At 56.6% G+C, this 25,663-nt stretch overlaps 1 long non-coding RNA gene across 1 annotated transcript in view; it reads left to right on the top strand.

Moving 5' to 3' along the window:
• LOC128948978 (uncharacterized) overlaps positions 1-25,663 on the top strand; it is a 517,990-nt gene that overhangs the window by 422,576 nt on the left and 69,751 nt on the right. The window lies entirely within an intron of this gene.

The raw sequence follows: 25,663 nt of genomic DNA on the forward strand, positions 1-25,663 counted from the left end.
AATCAGCTGGAACTCCATGAGCTGTAAGGTCCCTGCCAGCCCCAACGCGGCGTCCTGTAGGAGTTGTACGAACCCCAGAAGTGACTCCACAGCTGCTTTCTGCTGAGCAGGCCCTGGGCAGGGAAAGGGGAGCAGAGGGGGCAAGGCTTCAGCCACAGGCTCAGCGGCAAGTTCCTTCTGCTGCATGTTCTGGGTGCAAACTAGAAGGGAAAATGTGGAGAAGAGCCTTTGCAGCATCTTCACAGGCACAGCAAGCCCGGCAAGGAGCAGCCCTTGCTCCTGGCCCACGCCCAACCGGCGCTGCCCTTCTGAGGCAGCCGGGCTGCCGGGCCACGGGCAGCGTCCCAGCGGGGCTGTGCTGGCTCCGCTCCGGCGGCTGCACAGCGCCGCTGCCCAGGGCTCTCTCCCAGCACAGCTCTCTCTCAGCCGGCCCCACGGGCGCCTTCAGTTGGCCTGCAGAGAGCAGCGCCAGCCCTGCCCTGCCCGCCCGGCCGGCAACTCTCCCGCTGGGCTGGGGCTGAGCACTCCCTGCTCACAGGGGACTCCGTGCCACTGCCTGGGAAATGCATCGGCACCGCTGAGAGACTGCAAATGAAACCTGGGCACTCTGCTCTTGTGCCTTTTCAGAAACTTCCTTATAAAACACACAAATTCTTCAAGAACGGGAACAGTGTTGGGACATTAGAATATATGGTAATTTGAGTATATGTTCTATTACTTTTTCTATATCATAGACTATAATATAAATTCACACTATAAAATAAAATGATAATTTTTCTAGTTTTATTTATTCATTAAATTTTCTCTTCATTTTTCTATTCTTATCCTTCTTAATGTTGTTCTTCGTCTTCATACTACACTTGCTTACTAGTCTTCTTCTTCTTTACTACTGCTTTGTATTTTTAAACTTGTATTCCTATTACTATTCCTCTTCCTATTCCTATCCCTATTCCTATTCCTATTCTTCTTTTTCTTCTTCTTCTACATATTTTAAATTCTTATTCCTATTCCTAGTACTCTTCTTTTTCTAAGGATTTCTAAATTCTTATTCCTATTCTTTTTCTAAGGATCCTTAAATAAGCCTTCTCGGCCTTGTCTTCTTCGTCTGTCGTCTTCATCTTCTTGGTCTTCTTTGAGTCTGTCTTATTTGCTGTTGTCTTGCAGTGGTTTGTGCTGAGAGTCCGTTCCAGGAGCCTCTGCTTTGTGCCCCAGAAATGGTTGCTGCACCTTCCAGGCCCGGGGCCGGGTGTGTGTGGGGTATGGAAGGGGGGAGCTTTGGGCTCTTTGGCTGCCCATTTTCCAAGCCTCACTGCCCAGCTGTTCCTGCCTCTGCCTGCTACAGTTTTGCTTGGCTTGCTTGGCTTTGCCGGCCCATGCAAAAGCTTTTCCCTTGCCTGCCTTGGAGGAGCTGCAGCAGCAATCTTTCAGCCCCTCCAGCTGAACCCAACAGCTGCTGCTCCCACACCAGAGCAGCGGCACCGGCGGCAGCGGGGCCGTCCCGTTCCAGCCCCAAGCATCAAGGAGCCCCGGCGGGCACAGAAAGCACAGCCAGAGACTCCGGCCCAGCTGCCTTGGCTGCCCTGGACAGGAGGTGCAGGAGCCCAGAGAGCCGCCAGGGCTGTGCCTGCTGCTGCTGCATGGAACTCCTCTGGGGAAGCTGCACTGCCCTCAGCGGGAAAGCCGCTGCCATCTCGCACCCCAAGCTGGGAAGGGGAATTGCTCCAACGTTTGCCCGTTCTCCAGGAATTTTGGGTCTTTGTTCCTGTGCCTGTGTGGGCCAGGGGAGAGCGTTCTGTGAGCATTCTGTTGGAATTAACTGTTGCGTTTGGGTTTTGCCACTTTCCTCTCTTGCTATTCATTTTCAGCGTGTGGAGGGCAATTGCTGAAAACCTTGAGAGGAGACATTTCATTAGGGACTATACGCTCTTCAATTAGTCTCAAAACTGAGACGGTCGTCTTCTTCTTCAAAATCTTTTTCTACTTGGTCTTCATGGTCTTGTTGGTCTCCATCATCTTCATGTTCACTTCATTGTCTTCTTTATCCTCTTTTTCTTCTTTGTCTTCTTCATCTTCTTCTTCATCTTTTACAAATTTGTTTTACTCCTCCGGCCGTGGCCTCAGGCAGGGACAGCGGAACAGCCCCCGCAGCGCCCGCAGCGCCCGCCTGAAGCGGGAGGGACGTTTCCTGCCCTTGGCTACACCAGGCAACACCTCCTGAGCAGCTCCGCCCCGGGCAGCAGCTGCCGGCTCGGCCTCCGTGGGACAGCCCGGGGCAGGAGAGGCGCTGCCCAGGGCAGGGGCTGCCAGCTGGGACACCTCTTCCAGAGAAGAGTCTGCCCAGAGCAGTGACGGCAGGGACTTCACTTCACCTTCCTCTCCCTCTCTCTCGCTGTAGATGTCCCTCTCACTGCAGGGCTCACTGGAAAAAGGTGAAGTCTCCTGGCTGCCTTCCAGGAAACGCCGTGGCCCTGCCAGCTCTGACCCTGCCACTGCCCACTCCTCTTCCTCTCCCACACTGTAGATGTCCCACTCAGGGCAGGGCTCACTGTCCCAAGACGAGGTCTCCTGGCTGCCTTCCAGGAACAGCTCTGACCCTGCCAGCTCTGACTCTGCCCCTGCCCACTGCGGCTGCTCCCCGGGGGCCGGGAATGCCAGCGGGGCAGAGCAGGGCCCGGGGGGGCTGTGCGGGACAGGCGCCGCCCCCGCTGCCGCCTCCTCAGCAGCTCCGCCCCGGGCAGCAGCTGCCGGCTCGGCCTCCGTGGCACGGCCCGGGGCAGGAGAGGCGCTGCCCAGGGCAGCGGCTGCCTCTGATGCCACCTCTGTGCCCACGGGGCTGCCACAGCGGGGCCCCTCTGCGGGACAAGCCTGGCTCTCCTCCTCCTTCACTGGGCCCACAGTGGCTCCCAAGAAGTCCCAAGAGCTGGAGCTCACATCATCCACCAGCTGGGCCACTTCTTCAAGAGAAGAGTCTGTCCATTGGGACAGCTCTGACTCTCTTTCCCCTTCCTCACGGGAGGCGCCACAGTCATGGTTCAAAGGCAAGGTCTCCTGCCTGCCTTCCTGTGCCAGCTCTGACTCTGCCCCTGCCCACTGCGGCTGCTCCCCGGGGGCCGGGAATCCCAGCGGGGCAGGGCAGGGGCCGGGGGGGCTGTGCGGGGCAGGCGCCGGCCCTTGGCTGCACGGTTCCTGTGCCGGGCACTCAGCCCAGGCCTCCTGAGGGAAAGGCACTGGGAGCCCGTCTGCCCCAACAACTTTCCATTTCTGGTCTTTGTCCTCTTCTAGGGGCAGCTCCATGACGCTCACCTCGTCCCACTCATCCTCCTCTGGGGCCAAGGGCTTGGTCCCCATGCCGTTCTCCGTGTGGGGCAGATCTTCCCCCATGCATCGTTCACAGTCACACACCTCCTGGGACAGCTCTGTGTCTCTAATGAGGAAAGGCTCCAGGTCATCCAAGAACTGCCAAAATTTCATTTCCTCATGGGAGTGGTTCATCCTGTCGGGCACTGCCAGCACTGGCCCCGCTGCCGCCTCCTCAGCAGCTCCGCACCGGGCAGCAGCTGCCGGCTCGGCCTCTGAGGGACGGCCTGGGGCAGGAGAGGAGCGGGGCAGGGCTGGGGCTGCCCCTGCTGCCACCTCTGTGCCCACGGGGCTGGCAGAGCTGGGCCCCTCTGGGGGAACAGTTGTGCTGTCTTCGCGACCAAGCTCGATGGCTTTGGGCAGCTCCTCATCACTTGGGTTGTGCCCTGAAACCGCCACAATGTTCTCTTCCAGAGGGGACAGCTTCTCCTCACGTCTTCTGTCCCCTGGAGAGACCTTGATGTCCTCCTCCACTGAGGACAGCTCCTGGTCCCTGCTGCTGTCATCTCGAATGTCCCCGAGGTCCTCTTCCACTGAGGACAGCTCCTGGTCACTCATGCTGTCCTCTGGAGTGTCCTTGATGTCCTCCTCCACTGAGGACAGCTCCTGGTCCCTTGTGCTGTCCTCTGGAGTGTCCTTGATGTCCTCCTCCACTGAGGACAGCTCCTGGTCACTCATGCTGTCCTTTGGAGAGACCTCGATGTCCTCCTCCACTGAGGACAGCTCCTGGTCCCTTGTGCTGTCCTCTGGAGTGTCCTCGAGGTCCTCTTCCACTGAGGTCAGCTCCTTGTCACTGGCGCTGTCCTCTGGAGTGTCCTCGATGTCCTCCTCCACTGAGGACAGCTCCTGGTCACTGGCGCTGTCCTCTGGAATGTCCTCGATGTCCTCTTCCAATGAGGACAGCTCCTCGTCACTCGTGTTGTCCCCTGGAAGAACCTCGAGGACCACTTCCACTTCAGAATGTTCCTGGTAACTCACGCTGTCCTCTGGATTGACCTGGATGTCCTCTTCCACAGAGGACAGCTCCTGGTCACCTGTGCTGTCCTCTGGGATGTCCTCGATTGCCTCTTCCTCTTTGGACAGCTCTGGCTCGGTGTTGCTGTCACCTGGAGAGAGCTCCATGGCCTCTTCTACCTGGGACAGCTCCTCCTCGCGGGATGAAGGACACAGCTGGGAGCTCTCCTCATCCTTCCATGAGCCCACAGGCTCCTCTCCAGAACAGGAGCTCACATCACCCTCCCCGGGCAGCAGCTCTTGGTCTCCTAAATCTTCCCCTTGGGACAGGAGAAGCTCGAGGGGCTCCTCCTGCTCAGCAGCTCCCGCTGGGGCAGCAGCTGCCGGCTCGGCCTCCGTGGGGCTCTGCAGGGAAGGAGAGGCGCTGGTTGGGGCAGGCACTGCCTCTGCTGCCACCTCTGTGCCCACGGGGCTGCCACAGCTGGGCCCCCTGGGGACAAGGCTCAGGCTCCTCCTCACTCACTGCGAGCAAGGATCTGTCCCACATCTCAGAGCTGATGGCATTTCTCCACTGGGACAGCTCCTGCCTGCTCACATCTCCCTCCCACTGGGACAGCTTTCCCTCACTGCCATCGTCCCACCAGGGCAGCTCTGGGGCTGCAGCGTCTGCTCCTTGGCACAGCTCCTTGGCACTGCTGGCTCTCACCTGGGACAATTCCAGCTCTCTCCTTTCTTCCCAGTGGGACATGTGACAGTGCACATCTTGTCCCCATGGTCAGAGGTCTTGGTACCTCTCACCTTCCCTCTGGGAAAGCTCTTGGGCATCGTCCCAGGGGGAATTCTTTGGGACACTCACATCTCTCTGCAGGGACAGCTCGTGGGATCTTTTGTCTTCTCCCCATCCCAGCTCCTGCTGCCCTCTGATGTATATTTGCCATTGGGATATCTCTTGGGTTGTGAAACATTTTTCCCACTCACACTCCTCTTGGTCCATCTCACTGAGGACTCTCCCCACTGCTACAGCTCCCACACTGTGACAGTTTCTTTCCCTTCCTAGAGCTCTTGGTGTGTCCCACCTCTGCACTGGGAAACCTCCCCAACTCTCACATGTACCTGGCATTGGTACAGCTCAGGGCTGCTCCTGGATCTCTGCTGGGACATTTCTTGGACTCTCAGCCTTTCTCTCGGGTATGTCTCTTGCAACGCTTCCCACTGGGAAAGCTCCTCCTCACTGTCACCTTCCCACTGGGAAAGCTCGCAGTCCACTTGGGCAAAGGGCCTCTCCTCCTCCTCAGTCTGTGACAGGGGCAGCACTGACCTGCCCACTGCCCCCGACCACTGCCCGCTGGGGGCCTCCAGCCAGCTGGGCAAGGGGCTGGCGACCGGGAGTTGGAGTTGCCTTTGTCCTCCTCGCTGTCCTCGTCTGTCGCTGTCGGCCTCTGTCACTGTGGGCGTCCAGCGCAGACAGACACAGGGAGCTGCTTCCTGCACAGAGAGCGGCTCTCCTGCGACTGGGCACCGCAGGGCTCTGCGCCCCTTAGACACCCTCAGCCAGGCCGGGGCTCCCTGATGTCACAAGGCTCTCTGGCCACCACCACGTCCCACATCACAAAGGGCCCCGGCACCGTGTGCCTGTGTCACCAAGGGCCACCCGGGGCAGCCCAACATCAGTGCAGCAGCCAGGAAGTGGCTGGGAGCAGCCCCGCACTTGTGGCCTTTGGCCCCTGCTGTGCCCAGAGCCCTGAGAGGCTTTGGCCACGCTGCCCCAGGACAGCCCCAGCCCCACAGTGCAGAGCCCTGGCTTTGCCGCCTGCGCTGCCCAGGGCACCAGGAATTGGCCGCACGGACGGGCCGGGCACTCGTGGGCAGCGGCTCCAGGAGCTGCGGGAGCCAGGGCAGCAGGGCTGCCCCTCAGGGCTCTGCCGAGCACCGGGGCTCGGTCCTGCCTTCAGCAGCGACCGCCGGGGGCACCGAGCGCGGCCTGGGCGCCTTTGCCGGGCACGGGAAGCCGAGCGTGGCAGGGGCAGCACGCAAGGCTGGGGCCATGCAAAGGCGCCCGGCCGGGCTGGACAAGCGGCACCACGAGAGCCTCCTGCGCTGCCACAAGGCCGGGGCCCGGCTGCTGCAGCTGCATTCGGGCGCTGCCTGAGGCCCCGACTCCTGCAGCTCTTCCCTGGCCTCTGCGGCGCCACGGGCACAGAGGCCGGGCCGGGGCTCGCTCGCTGCTGCCCGCAGGGCGCTGCTCAGGGCTCCCCGCCCGCCGAGGCCTGGGGCCGGGTGCTGAGGGAGCGGCGGCGCCATTGCTGCCGCCCTCAGGGGCTCTGAGGGGAGCGCGGCTCCCGCCAGGCCTGCTCCGCCCGCACGGGCCACACAAACACGAAGCATGACATAAAATTTCCATAGCTAAACCCAATTTCAATTTTAGACCTTTTCTTGTCAATAAAGCGAGCAAGCAGCGCTGGCTGGCCAGGGAGTCACTGCTCTACTCACGGCACACACCACTTATAACTTGGGCAAAGTAGATCTACAGGTTTTAGGCCTACCAAGCATTTTCCAATGTCTTGGGTTACTTCCAGTGAGCAAATATCAAGAAGCTGAGATCAGCAATTTCATCATCTTTCCAGGTGCTCATTGGCTTCCTTTTTATCGTTGCCTGGAGGGAGGCCTTACACTGGATCTGCTACGTGATTTTGTTAAGGGCATCAAGCTTTTCATTATACGCAAGCGTTTCGTTGCTTTCTTGCAATATCTCTTTGCTTTTCCATAACTTCCTCTATTTTTTCTAAGCATCAGTCGTCTTGTCACTTCATCTCTTTTACTCTACTATACTTCTTTTATTTTCATGCTTTACTTAGCTATTGGGTCAGAAAGTTTCAAAGCTGTTCAGTGCATCTCTTTTTTGACACAGCAGATACAATTACCAATGAACACAAATCGCAAAACCATTTTTCATAGAGCACAAAGACAGACGGCGCTGAAATTGTATCTGTGCCCTTCCAAATGCACCGGGACAGCGGCCCCAGGTTCTGGGCTCGGCTGCCACAATGTCACCCCTGGGCCCAGCTGTGTGAGATGTTGTTGTCATCTTATTGCAAAAGTTCTGTACTTTCTTGGTGATTTCTAATGGTCAACTCCTCACAGCACTGACTCCTTCTTCTGTACAGCACAGCCAACAAACTCCAACTCTCTCCTCAACCAGCTAACCCACTCTTTTATGGCACTCGTTGTCTTCTTTTACACAGCTGTGGCTTATTAAGGGCAGGCCTGTTCTTAATCTTTGGTGATTAGCACAGCTGCAACTCCTCATGTGTGAGACTACCTTCTGCACTATCTTTATTTTCTTAGATTCTATGCACCACAAGATTTGACAATAAACCCCAAGCTGCTGACAGTCCCCTTGCTGGCTCCTGCTGAAAACAGAAACAGCAACCAGGAAGGCCACAAACAGTCCCGGCCGCGTGTGCCCACAGCTCAGGGCCCTGCAGGGCTGCAGGAACACGACCCCAACCCCAGGGACAGAGCAGGGCCCTGCAGAGACACGGCCCCAAGCCCAGGGACAGAGCAGGGCCCTGCAGGGACACGGCCCCGAGCCCAGGGACAGAGCAGGGCCCTGCAGGGACACTGCCCCAAGCCCAGGGACAGAGCAGGGCCCTGCAGGGACACGGCCCCGAGCCCAGGGACAGAGCAGGGCCCTGCAGGGACACTGCCCCAAGCCCAGGGACAGAGCAGGGCCCTGCAGGGACACGGCCCCGAGCCCAGGGACAGAGCAGGGCCCTGCAGGGACACTGTCCCGAGCCCAGGGACAGAGCAGGGCCCGGCAGCGCCGCGGGGCCGCTCCGAATGCGGCCTCACCTGGACGGCAGCGGCGCCACCCGGGACTGGGCAGGACCCGGCCCTGCTGTCCCACACGGAGCTGCTGCAGGGGCTGAGCAGGAGCTCCTGGCCCTGGAGCTGTGATCCCGGGATTCTGTGAAAGTTCTCCTAAAACAAAGAAAAATGGGGATGGGGCTGGGAGCCACCTGGGATAGTGGAAGTTGTCCCAGCCCATGTGTCGCCATGCAATGAGGGGGAGATGGCTCTGCCCCAATGAAGGGCCAAATGGGACTGTAGGAGGGCAACTGAGGGATTTGATTCAACAAGATGGATTTGACTAACCAAGAAGTGGGAGGTAGGGTGAGGGAAAAAAAGAGGAAAACCCTGTCAGACAGATGAGACCCATAGCAGGAGATAATCAGCTGGAACTCCATGAGCTGTAAGGTCCCTGCCAGCCCCAAGCGCTGCATCCTGTAGGAGTTGTACGGACTCCAGAAGTGACTCCACAGCTGCTTTCTGCTGAGCAGGCCCTGGGCAGGGACAGGGGACCAGAGGGGGCAAGGCTTCAGCCACAGGCTCAGCGGCAAGTTCCTTCTGCTGCATGTTCTTGGTGCAAACTAGAAGTGAAAATGGGGAGAAGAGCCTTTGCAGCACCTTCACAGGCACAGCAAGCCCGGCAAGGAGCAGCCCTTGCTCCTGGCCCACGCCCAACCGGCGCTGCCCTTCTGAGGCAGCCGGGCTGCCGGGCCACGGGCAGCGTCCCAGCGGGGCTGTGCTGGCTCCGCTCCGGCGGCTGCACAGCCCCGCTGCCCAGGGCTCTCTCCCAGCACAGCTCTCTCTCAGCCGGCCCCACGGGCGCCTTCAGTTGGCCTGCAGAGAGCAGCGCCAGCCCTGCCCTGCCCGCCCGGCCGGCAACTCTCCCGCTGGGCTAGGGCTGAGCACTCCCTGCTCACAGGGGGCTCCGTGCCACTGCCTGGGAAATGCATCGGCACCGCTGAGAGACAGCAAATGAAACCTGGGCACTCTGCTCTTGTGCCTTTTTAGAAACTTTATTAGAAAACACACAGATTCTTCAAGAACGGGAACAGTGTTGGGACATTAGAATATTTAGTAATTTGAGCATATGTTCTATTACTTGTTTTATATCAAAGAATATAATATAAATTTACAATATGAAAGAAAATGATAAAATAATTTCTCTAGTTTTATTTATTCATTCAATTTTCTCTTCATTTTTTATTCTTATCGTTTTTAATGTTATTCTTCGTCTTCATACTACTCTAGCTTACTAGTCTTCTTCTTCGTTACTACTGCTTTGTATTTTTAAACTTGTATTCCTATTCCTATTCCTATTCCTATTCCTATTCCTATTCCTATTCTTCTTTTTCTTCTTCTTCTGCATATTTTAAATTCTTATTCCTATTCCTAGTACTCTTCTTTTTCTAAGGATTTCTAAATTCTTATTCCTATTCTTCTTCTAAGGATCCTTAAATAAGCCTTCTCGGCCTTGTCTTCTTCGTCTGTTGTCTTCATCTTCTTGGTCTTCTTTGAGTTTGTCTTATTTGCTGTTGTCTTGCAGTGGTTTGTGCTGAGAGTCCGTTCCAGGAGCCTCTGCTTTGTGCCCCAGAAATGGTTGCTGCACCTTCCAGGCCCGGGGCTGGGTGTGTGTGGGGCAGGGAAGGGGGGAGCTTTGGGCTCTTTGGCTGCCCATTTTCCAAGCCTCACTGCCCAGCTGTTCCTGCCTCTGCCTGCTGCAGTTTTGCTTGGCTTGCTTGGCTTTGCCGGCCCATGCAAAAGCTTTTCCCTTGCCTGCCTTGGAGGAGCTGCAGCAGCAATCTTTCAGCCCCTCCAGCTGAACCCAACAGCTGCTGCTCCCACACCAGAGCAGCGGCACCGGCGGCAGCGGGGCCGTCCCGTTCCAGCCCCAAGCATCTAGGAGCCCCGGCGGGCACAGAAAGCACAGCCAGAGACTCCGGCCCAGCTGCTTTGGCTGCCCTGGACAGGAGGTGCAGGAGCCCAGAGAGCCGCCAGGGCTGTGCCTGCTGCTGCATGGAACTCCTCTGGGGCAGCTGCACTGCCCTCAGCGGGAAAGCCGCTGCCATCTCGCACCCCAGCCTGGGAAGGGGAATTGCTCCAACGTTTGCACCGTTCTCCAGGAATTTTGGGTCTTTGTTCCTGTGCCTGTGTGGGCCAGGGGAGAGAATTCTGTGAGCATTCTGTTGGAATTAACTGTTGCGTTTGGGTTTTGCCACTTTCCTCTCTTGCTATTCATTTTCAGCGTGTGGAGGGCAATTCCTGAAAACCTTGAGAGGAGACATTTCATTAGGGACTATACGCTCTTCAATTTGTCTCAAAACTGAGACAGTCGCCTTCTTCTTCAAAATCTTTTTCCACTTGGTCTTCATGATCTTGTTGGTCTCCATAATCTTCATGTTCACTTCATTTTCTTCTTTATCCTCTTTTTCTTCTTTGTCTTCTTCGTCTTCTTCTTCATCTTTTACGAATTTGTTTCACTCCTCGGGCCGTGGCCTCAGGCAGGGACAGCGGAACAGCCCCCGCAGCGCCCGCAGCGCCCGCCTGAAGCGGGAGGGACGTTTCCTGCCCTTGGCTACACCAGGCAACACCTCCTCAGCAGCTCCGCCCCGGGCAGCAGCTGCCGGCTCAGCCTCCGTGGGACAGCCCGGGGCAGGAGAGGCGCTGCCGAGGGCAGGGGCTGCCAGCTGGGACACCTCTTCCAGAGAAGAGTCTGCCCAGAGCAGTGACGGCAGGGACTTCACTTCACCTTCCTCTCCCTCTCTCTCGCTGTAGATGTCCCTCTCACTGCAGGGCTCGCTGGAAAAAGGTGAAGTCTCCTGGCTGCCTCCCAGGAACAGCCGTGGCCCTGCCAGCTCTGACCCTGCCACTGCCCACTCCTCTTCCTCCCCCACACTGTAGATGTCCCACTCAGGGCAGGGCTCACTGTCCCAAGACGAGGTCTCCTGGCTGCCTTCCAGGAACAGCTCTGACCCTGCCAGCTCTGACTCTGCCCCTGCCCACTGCGGCTGCTCCCCGGGGGCCGGGAATCCCAGCGGGGCAGGGCAGGGCCCGGGGGGGCTGTGCGGGGCAGGCGCCGCCCCCGCTGCCGCCTCCTCAGCAGCTCCGCCCCGGGCAGCAGCTGCCGGCTCGGCCTCCGTGGCACGGCCCGGGGCAGGAGAGGCGCTGCCCGGGGCAGCGGCTGCCTCTGCTGCCACCTCTGTGCCCACGGGGCTGCCACAGCGGGGCCCCTCTGCGGGACAAGCCTGGCTCTCCTCCTCCTTCACTGGGCCCACAGTGGCTCCCAAGAAGTCCCAAGAGCTGGAGCTCACATCATCCTCCAGCTGGGCCACTTCTTCAAGAGAAGAGTCTGTCCATTGGGACAGCTCTGACTCTCTTTCCCCTTCCTCACGGGAGGCGCCACAGTCATGGTTCAAAGGCAAGGTCTCCTGCCTGCCTTCCTGTGCCAGCTCTGACTCTGCCCCTGCCCACTGCGGCTGCTCCCCGGGGGCCGGGAATCTCAGCGGGGCAGGGCAGGGGCCGGAGGGGCTGTGCGGGGCAGGCGCCGGCCCTTGGCTGCACGGCTCCTGTGCCGGGCACTCAGCCCAGGCCTCCTGAGGGAAAGGCACTGGGAGCCCGTCTGCCCCAACAACTTTCCATTTCTGGTCTTTGTCCTCTTCTGGGGGCAGCTCCATGACGCTCACCTCGTCCCACTCATCCTCCTCTGGGGCCAAGGGCTTGGTCCCGATGCCGTGCTCTGTGTGGGGCAGATCTTCCCCCATGCATCGTTCACAGTCACACACCTCCTGGGACAGCTCTGGGTCTCTAATGAGGAAAGGCTCCAGGTCATCCAAGAACTGCCAAAATTTCATTTCCTCATGGGAGTGGTTCATCCTGTCGGGCACTGCCAGCACTGGCCCCGCTGCCGCCTCCTCAGCAGCTCCGCACCGGGCAGCAGCTGCCGGCTCGGCCTCTGTGGGACGGCCTGGGGCAGGAGAGGAGCGGGGCAGGGCTGGGGCTGCCCCTGCTGCCACCTCTGTGCCCACGGGGCTGGCAGAGCTGGGCCCCTCTTGGGGAACAGTTGTGCTGTCTTCTGGACCAAGCTCGATGGCTTTGGGCAGCTCCTCATCACTTGGGTTGTGCCCTGAAACCGCCACAATGTTCTCTTCCAGAGGGGACAGCTTCTCCTCATGTCTTCTGTCCCCTGGAGAGACCTTGATGTCCTCCTCCACTGAGGACAGCTCCTGGTCACTCATGCTGTCCTCTGGAATGTCCCCGAGGTCCTCCTCCACTGAGGACAGCTCCTGGTCACTCATGCTGTCCTCTGGAGTGACGTTGATGTCCTCTTCCACTGAGGACAGCTCCTGGTCACTCATGCTGTCCTCTGGAGTGTCCTTGATGTCCTCCTCCACTGAGGACAGCTCCTGGTCATTTGTGCTGTCCTCTGGAGTGTCCTCGATGTCCTCCTCAACTGAGGACAACTCCTGGTCATTTGTGCTGTCCTTTGGAGAGACCCCGATGTCCTCCTCCACTGAGGACAGCTCCTTATCACTGGAGTTGTCCTCTGGAATGACCTCGAGGTCCTCTTCCACTGAGGACAGCTCCTGGTCACTGGCGCTGTCCTCTGGAATGTCCTCGATGTCTTCTTCCAATGAGGACAGCTCTTCGTCACTCGTGTTGTCCCCTGGAAGTACCTCGATGACCGCTTCCACTTCAGAATGTTCCTGGTAACTCACGCTGTCCTCTGGAATTACCTGGATGCCCTCTTCCAATGAGGACAACTCCTGGTCACCTGTGCTGTCCTCTGGGATGTCCTCGATTGCCTCTTCCTCTTTGGACAGCTCTGGCTCGGTGTTGCTCTCACCTGGAGAGAGCTCCATGGCTTCTTCTACCTGGGACAGCTCCTCATCGCAGGATGAAGGACACAGCTGGGAGCTCTCCTCGTCCTTCCATGAGCCCACAGGCTCGTCTCCAGAACAGGAGCTCACATCACCCTCCCCGGGCAGCAGCTCTTGGTCTCCTAAATCTTCCCCTTGGGACAGGAGAAGCTCGAGGGGCTCCTCCTGCTCAGCAGCTCCCGCTGGGGCAGCAGCTGCCGGCTCAGCCTCCGTGGGGCTCTGTAGGGAAGGAGAGGCGCTGGTTGGGGCAGGCACTGCCTCTGCTGCCACCTCTGTGCCCACGGGGCTGCCACAGCTGGGCCCCCTGGGGACAAGGCTCAGGCTCCTCCTCACTCACTGCGAGCAAGGATCTGTCCCACATCTCAGAGCTGATGGCATTTCTCCACTGGGACAGCTCCTGCCTGCTCTAATCTCCCTCCCACTGGGACAGCTTTCCCTCACTGCCATCGTCCCACCAGGGCAGCTCTTGGGCTGCAGCGTCTGCTCCTTGGCACAGCTCCTTGGCACTGCTGGCTCTCACCTGGGACAATTCCAGCTCTCTCCTTTCTTCCCACTGGGACATGTGACAGGGCACATCTTGTCCCCATGGTCAGAGGTTTGATACCTCTCACCTTCTCTCTGGGAAAGCTCTTGGGCATCATCCCCTTGGGAATCATCTGGGACACTCACATCTCTCTGCAGGGACAGCTCGTGGGATCTTTTGTCTTCTCCCCATCCCAGCTCCTGCTGCCCTCTGATGTATATTTGCCATTTGGATATCTCTTCGGTTGTGAAACATTTTTCCCACTCACACTCCTCTTGGTCCATCTCACTGAGGACTCTCCCCACTGCTACAGCTCCCACACTGTGACAGTTTCTTTCCCTTCCTAGAGCTCTTGGTGTGTCCCACCTCTGCAATGGGAAACTTCCCCAACTCTCACATGTACCTGGCATTGGTACAGCTCAGGGCTGCTCCTGGATCTCTGCTGGGACATTTCTTGGACTCTCAGCCTTTCTCTCGGGTATGTCTCTTGCAACGCTTCCCACTGGGAAAGCTCCTCCTCACTGTCACCTTCCCACTGGGAAAGCTCGCAGTCCACTTGGGCAAAGGGCCTCTCCTCCTCCTCAGTCTGTGACAGGGGCAGCACTGACCTGCCCACTGCCCCCGACCACTGCCCGCTGGGGGCCTCCAGCCAGCTGGGCAAGGGGCTGGCGACCGGGAGTTGGAGTTGCCTTTATCCTCGTCGCTGTCCTTGTCTGTCGCTGTCGGCCTCTGTCGCTGTGGGCGTCCAGCGCAGACAGACACAGGGAGCTGCTTCCTGCACAGAGAGCGGCTCTCCTGTGACTGGGCACCGCAGGGCTCTGCGCCCCTTAGACACCCTCAGCCAGGCCGGGGCTCCCTGATGTCACAAGGCTCTCTGGCCACCACCACGTCCCACATCACAAAGGGCCCCGACACCGTGTGCCTGTGTCACCAAGGGCCTCCCGGGGCAGCCCAACATCAGTGCAGCAGCCAGGAAGTGGCTGGGAGCAGCCCCGCACTTGTGGCCTTTGGCCCCTGCTGTGCCCAGAGCCCTGAGAGGCTTTGGCCACGCTGCCCCAGGACAGCCCCAGCCCCACAGTGCAGAGCCCTGGCTTTGCCGCCTGCGCTGCCCAGGGCACCAGGAATTGGCCGCACGGAAGGGCCGGGCACTCGTGGGCAGCGGCTCCAGGAGCCGCGGGAGCCCGGGCAGCAGGGCTGCCCCTCAGGGCTCTGCCGGGCACCGGGGCTCGGCCCTGCCTTCAGCAGCGACCGCCGGGGGCACCGAGCGCGGCCTGGGCGCCTTTGCCGGGCACGGGAAGCCGAGCGTGGCAGGGGCAGCACGCAAGGCTGGGGCCATGCACAGGCACCCGGCCGGGCTGGACAAGCGGCACCACGAGAGCCTCCTGCACTGCCACAAGGCCGGGGCCCGGCTGCTGCAGCTGCATTCGGGCGCTGCCTGAGCCCCCGACTCCTGCAGCTCTGCCCTGGCCTCTGCAGCGCCATGGGCACATAGGCCGGGCCGGGGCTCGCTCGCTGCTGCCCGCAGGGGGCTGCTGAGGGCTCCCCACCCGCCGAGGCCTGGGGCTGGGCGCTGAGGGAACGGCGCCGCCATTGCTGCCGCCCTCAGGGGCTCTGAGGGGAGCGCGGCTCCCGCCAGGCCTGCTCCGCCCGCACGGGCCACACCAACACGGAGCATGACATAAAATTTCCATAGCTAAACCCAATTTCAATTTTAGACCTTTTCTTGTCAATAAAGCAAGCAAGCAGCGCTGGCTGGCCAGGGAGTCACTGCTCTACTCACGGTACACACCACTTATAACTTGGGCAAAGTAGATCTACAGGTTTTAGGCCTACCAAGCATTTTCCAATGTCTTTAGTTAGTTCCAGTGAGCAAATATCAAGAAGCTGAGATCAGCAATTTCATCATCTTTCCAGGTGCTCATTGGCTTCCTTTTTATCGTTGCCTGGAGGGAGGCCTTACACTGGATCTGCTACGTGATTTTGTTAAGGGCATCAAGCTTTTCATTATACACAAGCGTTTCGTTGCTTTCTTGCAATATCTCTTTGCTTTTCCATAACTTCCTCTATTTTTTCTAAGCATCAGTCATCTTGTCACTTCATCTCTTTTACTCTACTATACTTCTTTTATTTTCATGCTTTACTTAGCTATTGGGTCAGAAAGTTTCAAAGCTGTTCAGTGCATCTCTTTTTGACACAGCAGATACAATTACCAATGAACACAAATCGCAAAACCATTTTTCACAGAGCACAAAGACAGACGGCGCTGAAATTGTATCTGTGCCCTTCCAAATGCACCGAGACAGCGGCCCCAGGTTCTGGGCTCGGCTGCCACAATGTCACCCCTGGGCCCAGCTGTGTGAGATGTTGTTGTCATCTTATTGCAAAAGTTCTGTACTTTCTTGGTGATTTCTAATGGTCAACTCCTCACAGCACTGACTCCTTCTTCTGTACAGCACAGCCAACAAACTCCAACTCTCTCCTCAACCAGCTAACCCACTCTTTTATGGCACTCGTTGTCTTCTTTTACACAGCTGTGGCTTATTAAGGGCAGGCCTGTTCTTAATCTTTGGTGATTAGCACAGCTGCAACTCCTCATGTGTGAGACTACCTTCTGCACTATCTTTATTTTCTTAGATTCTATGCACCACAAGATTTGACAATAAACCCCAAGCTGCTGACAGTCCCCTTGGTGGCTCCTGCTGAAAACAGAAACAGACACCAGGAAGGCCACAAACAGTCCCGGCCGCGTGTGCCCACAGCTCAGGGCCCTGCAGGGCTGCAGGAACACGACCCCAAGCCCAGGGACAGAGCAGGGCCCTGCAGGGACACGGCCCCGAGCCCAGGGACAGAGCAGGGCCCTGCAGGAACACGGCCCCGAGCCCAGGGACAGAGCAGGGCCCTGCAGGGACACGGCCCCAAGCCCAGGGACAGAGCAGGGCCCTGCAGCGACACGGCCCCGAGCCCAGGGACAGAGCAGGGCCCGGCAGCGCCGCGGGGCCGCTCCGAGTGCGGCCTCACCGGGACGGCAGCGGCGCCACCCGGGACTGGGCAGGACCCGGCCCTGCTGTCCCACACGGAGCTGCTGCAGGGGCTGAGCAGGAGCTCCTGGCCCTGGAGCTGTGATCCCGGGATTCTGTGAAAGTTCTCCTAAAACAAAGAAAAACGGGGATGGGGCTGGGAGCCACCTGGGATAGTGGAAGTTGTCCCTGCCCATGTGTCGCCATGCAATGAGGGGGAGATGGCTCTGCCCCAATGAAGGGCCAAATGGGACTGTAGGAGCGCAACTGAGGGATTTGATTCAACAAGATGGATTTGACTAACCAAGAAGTGGGAGGTAGGGTGAGGGAAAAAAAGAGGAAAACCCTGTCAGACAGATGAGACCCATAGCAGGAGATAATCAGCTGGAACTCCATGAGCTGTAAGGTCCCTGCCAGCCCCAACGCGGCGTCCTGTAGGAGTTGTACGGACTCCAGAAGTGACTCCACAGCTGCTTTCTGCTGAGCAGGCCCTGGGCAGGGAAAGGGGAGCAGAGGGGGCAAGGCTTCAGCCACAGGCTCAGTGGCAAGTTCCTTCTGCTGCATGTTCTTGGTGCAAACTAGAAGTGAAAATGTGGAGAAGAGCCTTTGCAGCACCTTCACAGGCACAGCAAGCCCGGCAAGGAGCAGCCCTTGCTCCTGGCCCACGCCCAACCGGCGCTGCCCTTCTGAGGCAGCCGGGCTGCTGGGCCACGGGCAGCGTCCCAGTGGGGCTGTGCTGGCTCCGCTCCGGCGGCTGCACAGCCCCGCTGCCCAGGGCTCTCTCCCAGCACAGCTCTCTCTCAGCCGGCCCCACGGGCGCCTTCAGTTGGCCTGCAGAGAGCAGCGCCAGCCCTGCCCTGCCCGCCCGGCCGGCAACTCTCCCGCTGGGCTGGGGCTGAGCACTCCCTGCTCACAGGGGGCTCCGTGCCACTGCCTGGGAAAATGCATCGGCACCGCTGAGAGACTGCAAATGAAACCTGGGCACTCTGCTCTTGTGCCTTTTCAGAAACTTCCTTATAAAACACACAAATTCTTCAAGAACGGGAACAGTGTTGGGACATTAGAATATATGGTAATTTGAGTATATGTTCTATTACTTTTTCTATATCATAGACTATAATATAAATTCACACTATGAAATAAAATGATAATTTTTCTAGTTTTATTTATTCATTCAATTTTCTCTTCATTTTTCTATTCTTATCCTTCTTAATGTTTTTCTTCGTCTTCATACTACACTTGCTTACTAGTCTTCTTCTTTACTACTGCTTTGTATTTTTAAACCTATATTCCTATTCCTATTCCTATTCCTATTCCTATGCCTATTCCTATTCCTATTCTTCTTTTTCTTCTTCTTCTACATATTTTAAATTCTTATTCCTATTCCTAGTACTCTTCTTTTTCTAAGGATTTCTAAATTCTTATTCCTATTCTTCTTCTAAGGATCCTTAAATAAGCCTTCTCGGCCATGTCTTCTTCGTCTGTCGTCCTCATCTTCTTGGTCTTCTTTGAGTTTGTCTTATTTGCTGTTGTCTTGGAGTGGTTTGTGCTGAGAGTCCATTCCAGGAGCCTCTGCTTTGTGCCCCAGAAATGGTTGCTGCACCTTCCAGGCCCGGGGCTGGGTGTGTGTGGGGTACGGAAGGGGGGAGCTTTGGGCTCTTTGGCTGCCCATTTTCCAAGCCTCACTGCCCAGCTGTTCCTGCCTCTGCCTGCTACAGTTTTGCTTGGCTTGCTTGGCTTTGCCGGCCCATGCAAAAGCTTTTCCCTTGCCTGCCTTGGAGGAGCTGCAGCAGCAATCTTTCAGCCCCTCCAGCTGAACCCAACAGCTGCTGCTCCCACACCAGAGCAGCGGCACCGGCGGCAGCGGGGCCGTCCCGTTCCAGCCCCAAGCATCAAGGAGCCCCGGCGGGCACAGAAAGCACAGCCAGAGACTCCGGCCCAGCTGCCTTGGCTGCCCTGGACAGGAGGTGCAGGAGCCCAGAGAGCCGCCAGGGCTGTGCCTGCTGCTGCATGGAACTCCTCTGGGGCAGCTCCACTGCCCTCAGCGGGAAAGCCGCTGCCATCTCGCACCCCAGCCTGGGAAGGGGAATTGCTCCAACGTTTGACCCGTTCTCCAGGAATTTTGGTTCTTTGGGAGCCAGGGGAGAGAATTCTGTGAGCATTCTGTTGGAATAAACTCTTGCATTTGGGTTTTGCCACTTTCCTCTCTTGGTATGCATTTTCTTTTTGTCGAGGGCAATTGCTGGAAGCCTTGAGAGGAGACATTTCATTCAGGAGTATCCTCTCTTCAATTTGTCTCAAAACTGAGACAGACAGCTTCTTCTTCATTATCTTTTCCAACTCGGTCTTCATGGTCTTGTCTCCATCATCTTCACTGCCTTCTTCATCTTCTTCCTCATCTCCTTCATCTTCTTTGGCTTCTTCTTTTACTAATTTGTTTCACTCCTCCGGCCGTGGCCTCAGGCAGGGACAGCGGAACAGCCCCCGCAGCCCCCGCAGCGCCCGCAGCGCCCGCCTGAAGCGGGAGGGACGTTTCCTGCCCTTGGCTACACCAGGCAACACCTCCTGAGCAGCTCCGCCCCGGGCAGCAGCTGCCGGCTCGGCCTCCGTGGGACAGCCCGGGGCAGGAGAGGCGCTGCCCAGGCAGGGGCTGCCAGCTGGGACACCTCTTCCAGAGAAGAGTCTGCCCAGAGCAGTGACGGCAGGGACTTCACTTCACCTTCCTCTCCCTCTCTCTCGCTGTAGATGTCCCTCTCACTGCAGGGCTCGCTGGAAAAAGGTGATGTCTCCTGGCTGCCTCCCAGGAACAGCCGTGGCCCTGCCAGCTCTGACCCTGCCACTGCCCACTCCTCTTCCTCCCCCACACTGTAGATGTCCCACTCAGGGCAGGGCTCACTGTCCCAAGACGAGGTCTCCTGGCTGCCTTCCAGGAACAGCTCTGACCCTGCCAGCTCTGACTCTGCCCCTGCCCACTGCGGCTGCTCCCCGGGGGCCGGGAATCCCAGCGGGGCAGAGCAGGGCCCGGGGGGGCTGTGCGGGGCAGGCGCCGCCCCCGCTGCCGCCTCCTCAGCAGCTCCGCCCCGGGCAGCAGCTGCCGGCTCGGCCTCCGTGGCACGGCCCGGGGCAGGAGAGGCGCTGCCCAGGGCAGCGGCTGCCTCTGCTGCCACCTCTGTGCCCACGGGGCTGCCACAGCGGGGCCCCTCTGCGGGACAAGCCTGGCTCTCCTCCTCCTTCACTGGGCCCACAGTGGCTCCCAAGAAGTCCCAAGAGCTGGAGCTCACATCATCCTCCAGCTGGGCCACTTCTTCAAGAGAAGAGTCTGTCCATTGGGACAGCTCTGACTCTCTTTACCCATCCTCACGGGAGGCGTCACAGTCACTGTCCAAAGGCAAGGTCTCCTGGCTGCCTTCCTGTGCCAGCTCTGACTCTGCCCCTGCCCACTGCGGCTGCTCCCCGGGTGCCGGGAATCTCAGCGGGGCAGGGCAGGGGCCGGGGGGGCTGTGCGGGGCAGGCGCCGGCCCTTGGCTGCACGGCTCCTGTGCCGGGCACTCAGCCCAGGCCTCCTGAGGGAAAGGCACTGGGAGCCCGTCTGCCCCAACAACTTTCCATTTCTGGTCTTTGTCCTCTTCTGGGGGCAGCTCCATGACGCTCACCTCGTCCCACTCATCCTCCTCTGGGGCCAAGGGCTTGGTCTCGATGCCGTTCTCGGTGTGGGGCAGATCTTCCCCCATGCATCGTTCACAGTCACACACCTCCTGGGACAGCTCTGGGTCTCCAATGAGGAAAGGCTCCAGGTCATCCAAGAACTGCCAAAATTTCATTTCCTCATTGGAGTGGTTCATCCTGTCGGGCACTGCCAGCACTGGCCCCGCTGCCGCCTCCTCAGCAGCTCCGCACCGAGCAGCAGCTGCCGGCTCGGCCTCTGTGGGACGGCCTGGGGCAGGAGAGGAGCGGGGCAGGGCTGGGGCTGCCCCTGCTGCCACCTCTGTGCCCACGGGGCTGGCAGAGCTGGGCCCCTCTGGGGGAACAGTTGTGCTGTCTTCTGGACCAAGCTCGATGGCTTTGGGCAGCTCCTCATCACTTGGGTTGTGCCCTGAAACCGCCACAATGTTCTCTTCCAGAGGGGACAGCTTCTCCTCACGTCTTCTGTCCCCTGGAGAGACCTTGATGTCCTCCTCCACTGAGGACAGCTCCTGGTCCCTGCTGTTGTCATCTCGAATGTCCCCGAGGTCCTCCTCCACTGAGGACAGCTCCTGGTCACTCATGCTGTCCTCTGGAGTGACGTTGATGTCCTCTTCCACTGAGGACAGCTCCTGGTCACTCATGCTGTCCTCTGGAGTGTCCTTGATGTCCTCCTCCACTGAGGACAGCTCCTGGTCCCTTGTGCTGTCCTCTGGAGTGTCCTCGATGTCCTCCTCAACTGAGGACAGCTCCTGGTCATTTGTGCTGTCCTTTGGAGAGACCCCGATGTCCTCCTCCACTGAGGACAGCTCCTTGTCACTGGAGTTGTCCTCTGGAATGACCTCGATGTCTTCTTCCAATGAGGACAGCTCCTCGTCACTCGTGTTGTCCCCTGGAAGAACCTCGATGTCTTCTTCCACTTCAGAATGTTCCTGGTAACTCACGCTGTCCTCTGGAATGACCTGGATGTCCTCTTCCAATGAGGACAGCTCCTGGTCACCTGTGCTGTCCTCTGGGATGTCCTCGATTGCCTCTTCCTCTTTGGACAGCTCTGGCTCGGTGTTGCTCTCACCTGGAGAGAGCTCCATGGCCTCTTCTACCTGGGACAGCTCCTCATCACAGGATGAAGGACACAGCTGGGAGCTCTCCTCGTCCTTCCATGAGCCCACAGGCTCCTCCCCAGAACAGGAGCTCACATCACCCTCCCCAGGCAGCAGCTCTTGGTCTCCCGAATCTTCCCCCTGGGACAGGAGAAGCTCGAGGGGCTCCTCCTGCTCAGCAGCTCCCGCTGGGGCAGCAGCTGCCGGCTCGGCCTCCGTGGGGCTCTGCAGGGAAGGAGAGGCGCTGGTTGGGGCAGGCACTGCCTCTGCTGCCACCTCTGTGCCCACGGGGCTGCCACAGCTGGGCCCCCTGGGGACAAGGCTCAGGCTCCTCACTCACTGCGAGCAAGGATCTGTCCCACATCTCAGAGCTGATGGCATTTCTCCACTGGGACAGCTCCTTCCTGCTCACATCTCCCTCCCACTGGGACAGCTTTCCCTCACTGCCATCGTCCCACCAGGGCAGCTCTGGGGCTGCAGCGTCTGCGCCTTGACACAGCTCCTGGTCACTGCTGGCTCTCACCTGGGACAATTCCAGCTCTCTCCTGTCTTCCCACTGGGACATGTGACAGTGCACATCTTGTCCACATGGTCAGAGGTTTGATACCTCCCACCTTCCCTCTGGGAAAGCTCTTGGGCATCGTCCCAGGGAGAATTCTTTGGGACACTCACATCTCTCTGCAGGGACAGCTCGTGGGATCTTTTGTCTTCTCCCCATCCCAACTCCTGCTGCCCTCTCATGTCTATTCACCACTGGGATATCTCTTGGGTTGTGAAACATTTTTCCCACTCAGTCTCCTCTTGGTCCATCTCACTGAGGACTCTCCCCACTGCTACAGCTCCCACACTGTGACAGTTTCTTTCCCTTCCTAGAGCTCTTGGTGTGTCCCACCTCTGCAATGGGAAACTTCCCCAACTCTCACATGTACCTGGCATTGGTACAGCTCTTGGCTGCTCCTGGATCTCCACTGGGACATTTCTCAGACTCTCAGCACTTCTCTTGGATATGTCTCTTATACTCCCTCCCAGTGGGAAATCTCTTCCTCACTGTCACCTTCCCACTGGGACAGCTCGCAGTCCACTCGGGCAAAGGGCCTCTCCTCCTCCTCAGTCTGTGACAGGGGCAGCACTGACCTGCCCACTGCCCCCGACCACTGCCCGCTGGGGGCCTCCAGCCAGCTGGGCAAGGGGCTGGCGACCGGGAGTTGGAGTTGCCTTTGTCCTCCTCGCTGTCCTCGTCTGTCGCTGTCGGCCTCTGTCGCTGTGGGCGTCCAGCGCAGACAGACACAGGGAGCTGCTTCCTGCACAGAGAGCGGCTCTCCTGTGACCGGGCACCGCAGGGCTCTGCGCCCCTTAGACACCCTCAGCCAGGCCGGGGCTCCCTGATGTCACAAGGCTCTCTGGCCACCACCACGTCCCACATCACAAAGGGCCCCGGCACCGTGTGCCTGTGTCACCAAGGGCCTCCCGGGGCAGCCCAACATCAGTGCAGCAGCCAGGAAGTGGCTGGGAGCAGCCCCGCACTTGTGGCCTTTGGCCCCTGCTGTGCCCAGAGCCCTGAGAGGCTTTGGCCACGCTGCCCCAGGACAGCCCCAGCCCCACAGTGCAGAGCCCTGGCTTTGCCGCCTGCGCTGCCCAGGGCACCAGCAATTGGCCGCACGGACGGGCCGGGCACTCGTGGGCAGCGGCTCCAGGAGCCGCGGGAGCCCGGGCAGCAGGGCTGCCCCTCAGGGCTCTGCCGGGCACCGGGGCTCGGCCCTGCCTTCAGCAGCGACCGCCGGGGGCACCGAGCGCGGCCTGGGCGCCTTTGCCGGGCACGGGAAGCCGAGCGTGGCAGGGGCAGCACGCAAGGCCACTCTGCCTGCATGGCCAAACAAACACAGAGCATGTGAGAAAATTTACATAGCTAAACCCAATTGCATTTTTATATCTTTATTTTTTAAAGAAAGCAAGCAAGCAGCACTGCGTGCCTATGGAGTCACTGCTCTACTCACAGCACATACCACTTACAGCTTCGGCAATGTATATCTGCTGGTTTTAGGCCTACCAAGCATTTTTCACTGGGTTTATTTAGTCCCAATCTGCAAACATCCATAAGCTGAGATCAACAATTTCATCATCTTTCCCAGTGCTTGTGAGCTTCCTCTCCTCTATGAACCATACAGTACCTCCTTAAGCTGATGGATATGATATGATATGATATGATATTATATTTACAATCACCTAAAAAGAGTTATCATTTATACCACATCTAAATACTTCTGATCAATAACAACATGCCAAAGCTAATATATAATTGCATAACTTATTTATGTGTTTTTTCTTTATTATTTATGACCATTATCTGGTAATTTTCACCAATTTCCAATGGGATGAAGAAAAGGAAGGACAGGACACAGATGTTTTGCAGATGTGGAGGGGGATTCAGGGAAGGAGGAGCAGCAGTTGCTGCCCCTGGAAGAGGGAATGTGCCCTGGGATGGGGCACAGTGCCAGGGCAGGGCTCTGCACAGAATTTGCAATGTCCAACTGAAATTTATCAATTCTTTATGTCCTGTCTCTCTCTTTTTTTTCTTTTTTTGTTTTTTTTTTTTTTTAACTGCCTCCCCTACTTCTCTCCCAGGTCTGTTGTGTGGGGATTGTTTTGTGGCTCTCAGATTGTAGTGCCCTTGCTCTGTGTGAACTTTAAGGGTTAATAATAATAATAATGAAATAATCATTAAACAATCATGGGTTGTTGTCCTGTACAACACTTCTAGATGTGATTTACTTGTCTTTCCATGGCATGTCACTACCACAGAACCACAGAATCTTTGGGTTGGAAGGGACCTTAAAAACCATCCAGCTCTATCTCCTGAGAAAGAAATTGGAAAACATAATAAGAAATACACCATATTTTCGGACATAAACCTTATGTCTTAAGGAAATCATCAAAAATACAAATTCTTTGCTCAGTTAAGCACCTGCTTAGAGGCTCTGAGCAGCATTTCCAAGAGAATTCTAAAATTTAGAAATTGAAATTTGAATTGGTGGCATTGCAATTTGGAATGGTTAAATTCCTAAAATCTAGCAAGGAAGGGAAGAGGCAGGTGGTGCCAAGAAAGGAAAACAGTACATTAATGTAACACTAAATATATTTATTTTATTTAATGTAATGTAATTTAATGTTTAATGTGTTACTTAATACTTAATGTAACTTATCAGGGGGTGTTTCTGAAACAGCATCATCTAAATCTGAACAGTTTCTCTTCTCTCATCTTGAATAACTGAATTCATGCATTTCACTTGATTTTTAAATTTTTTTTTCCAGCTGGTTTGAGCAACCAGGATTTTTTGCCTGCGTGTTAACAAAACAAAACAAAACAAAACAAAACAAAACAAAACAAAACAAGCTAAAACAAAAAAAAAAAAAGAAAAAGGAAAAAGGAAAAAAACCCAAAAGAAGAGAGAAGGGAAAGAGGGAAGAAAAAAAGGGGAAGAGGGGAAGAAGAGGGGAAGGGATGGCAAAGGAAAAAACAAGAAGGAAAGGGGAAGAGAAACTGAGATTCAATAATATTTCCACAATATATCAATATATGAATATAATTTATCAATATCAATATATATATAAATATATATATTTTAATATATGTAAATCAAATAATTAGGTGACTTTTCAGACAGATTTGGGAATAATCTTACCTGAAAGACAAGATAACAGAAACAGAGACCAGAGCACTGAAATAAAAAAATTTATTGACTCTCATTATCAGGGAGTGAAAATACAACAGGACGGAACCAGAAGAAGAAATAAAATATATTAGTTTAATGTACAAGATAGCATGAAGAAAAGTCAAAGGTTAAAACCAAGCAAAAGAACATCTAAACTCACAGGAATGTGTGAATATGTATGAACTCTTATGAATATGCATGTAATGTAACAGTAAATATAATATGATATGATATGATATGATATTATATTATATGATATGATATATATAAATATATTAAAATATAAATATATATAAAAATAAAATATATAGAAATTATAAAATATATGAAAATATTTTTAAAATAAAACATTGTTTAAGTTAACTATGTGCTTTTGGCAAATAGCCAAGCACCCAGCGCTGGATTTTATCCCTTTTATCCCTTAAGAAACTTTGATAAAAATTTAAAACAGTGAGCTGTAAGTTTCTCACGTCCCCGTGCATCCCGGGGCTCTCCCGGTGCATTCCGGGTTCTCCCGATGTTTCCCGGACCTCTCCCCGTTCATCCCGAGCATCTCCCTGTGTTTCCCAGGGCTCTCCCGGTACATCCTCGAGCTCTC

Source organism: Melozone crissalis, unplaced genomic scaffold (assembly GCF_028551555.1).
Source record: "Melozone crissalis strain CALT ecotype California unplaced genomic scaffold, PUWL_Pcris_2 ptg000187l_1, whole genome shotgun sequence".
NCBI classification, from domain to species: domain Eukaryota; kingdom Metazoa; phylum Chordata; class Aves; order Passeriformes; family Passerellidae; genus Melozone; species Melozone crissalis.